The sequence below is a fragment of the Chrysochloris asiatica genome, unplaced genomic scaffold, assembly GCF_000296735.1.
Source record: "Chrysochloris asiatica unplaced genomic scaffold, ChrAsi1.0 scaffold00009, whole genome shotgun sequence".
Lineage (NCBI taxonomy): Eukaryota > Metazoa > Chordata > Mammalia > Afrosoricida > Chrysochloridae > Chrysochloris > Chrysochloris asiatica.
Window position 1 is genome coordinate 26,125,574 of NW_006408527.1, and position 2,434 is coordinate 26,128,007.

The following is a 2,434-nucleotide window of genomic DNA, read 5'->3' on the forward strand; positions in this document are numbered from 1 at the left end:
CAACTCAACAACAATAAAAACAAACAGTACAAATTCACCGACTCAATAGCATTTAACAACAGCAAGACAAAGACATGTGCATTATTGAAAGAATTCCTTTGTACCTATCCATTGATTGCAGAGAGATACTTAAACACTTTTTATTTATAATAAAACATAAATGTGTCCCCCAGCGCTTCTCGCCGAGCCAAAGAGCTCCCTTTCCTAGCAGAGCCCACCGAGCCAGCCCCTCAACTGGCCTACTCCCGGAGGAAGAAGGACCCATTAAGACACGGGTTAAGGAGTTGGTACCCATTCTCTCCACCCCAAGCAAATCTTTTCTCCGCTTGACCCCTGCATCCTGGAGGCCCACACCCCCAGCCAAAGACCGGGAGCTAGTTTTCAGCCTAGTCCGAACGCCCCCAGGTCGCCTTTGGCCCCCTCCCTGACTCCTTGGGGCTGATGGATCTCAGCACCACCTCACTGGAAAGTGTTCCCCTCTTTGACTCACCCTGATAATTCAATTCAGAGCCCTTTGACCTCATCTCTGACCCCTTCAGAAGCTGTGCCCCCTCAGATATAGAAACCCCCAAGCCAGGCTCCTCTGAGCTGCAGGCTCTCAACTTTTCAACCAATCTCTCTGGCCCAAGGTCTGCTACTGACACAATGAACGAGAGCCTCGGCAAGATACTGCTGGACACCAGCTTCCCTGGCCTGGAGGAAGACCCGCTGGGGCCCGATAATGTCAGCTGGTCCCAGTTCATTCCTGAACTGCGGTAGAGACCTGGCCTTGTCCTTGCCGCATAATCTGCCTACCCACGTGGCCAAGCAATCCAGGTTCAGTGTGCTCCTAGCCCTTTGAGGGAAAACAGCAGGCAGCCACCGTCTGTGTCCCTTAGCGCCATCTTTCCTGGTGATGCCCAGGCATCAGGTCACGCCTTACTCATCACCAGGACCTCTGTACCAGTAACCAGTATCTCTGCCACCTTCAGCTCCCCAGGTGAACCTGGTTCCTCTACTGCCCTACTGCGAGCTGAAGGATACATACAGCATAAATAAGGGTGAAAGGGACTAGGAACGCCCCCAAACTTTCCAGTCTGTACCCAGTAAGCATATAAATAGTGTATACTCCCCAAATTATCGTCTCATTTTAAATTTCAGCTTATTTCCTTAGATCATTAAGCTGGGAAGGCAGATAGTATGGCAAGGAGGCTTGGTTTGCTTCTTTTCCTTGCTTTTAGTTCCTAAAGATGGGAAGGACCTGTAGTGCAAGGTTTCTTCTAGGCCCAAGGTACCTAGCTCAAGGGTTCCTTACTGGAGATACCCAGACCAGGACATGCTCAACCCATGTCCCTCCACCCCTTCTACCCTACCCTTTTCCCCGTCCCCCACGTTTCCAAGTCAGCATTCCTGCAAGAAGAAATCCTGGCAGCAGTCTCTTTTATTCAGTCAAGAGTTGGATTTGGGATGAGTGATGGATGCTTATGAAGCAAAGCATGTGTATGTGCTCCATCGGATCCTCCTCTGAGAGTTTCCCTAATCAGGCCGGGGAGACTACCATTGTAGAGAACGGAGTCAGAGGCTTAAGAAGGCTATAGGGCCCCTGACCTGCCTGGCTTCCTTAGCATACACCTCAGCTTTGCAAACAGCCACCCTAGTCCCCAGCTGACTGCATGCATGTGCGCCAGCTTAACACTACTTTAACTACCTTCTCAATAAAATACGCAGTGAAAAAAACACATAAATGTATAAATTGGAATCCTGATAGCAAAAATGTTTATATACCCTAGTAGTTCAATACTATGCTAGCTTTTGAATTGTCTCTATGACAAAATTAGGGGAAATCCCTGTCCCAAATTAATTTTAATTTCACCTGTCATTTTCCAGGACAATTGGACTTGCATATTAAAATTGCTAAAAACAAACATGTTTTTAAAAGTCATCGTTCTGGAGGCCGTGCTGTATTGATTAACAAAACTGATTTGCCAGAAAAGGCAGTTTTATCATTGCATTTTGAACAATTTTTCTAAAAATAATATTGCATTCAACAACAATTGTACTGGAATAATATATTCTTTACCTACATGAGAAGGTAAAAGAGTTGAACAGAAAATTTCAATGGGCAGCTCAAGAAGACAAAGTCAAATATTACACTAAAATTAACAAAAACAAAGCAAAGAACTGGAATTAAAAAACCAAAAGGGAAAGAACACAATCATGACTTATCAAGCTGAAAGAAATGAAGAAAAAATGCAAGCCTCGACTTGCAATATTGAAGGATTCTATGGGCAAAATATTGAATGATACAAAAAGAATCAAAAGAAGATGGACGGAATATACACAATTATTGTGTAATAAAAGAAATGATTACTGTTCAACCATTTCAAGAGGTGGCATATGATCAAGAGTCAATGGTATTTCAAGATGAAGTCCAAAGTGTACTGAAAGCATTGGC

At 44.7% G+C, this 2,434-nt stretch overlaps 1 pseudogene; it reads left to right on the forward strand.

The window, feature by feature from the left end:
• Nucleotides 1–759, forward strand: part of LOC102820562 — a 30,495-nt pseudogene extending 29,736 nt beyond the window's left edge.
• Nucleotides 760–2,434: the final 1,675 nt, after the last annotated feature.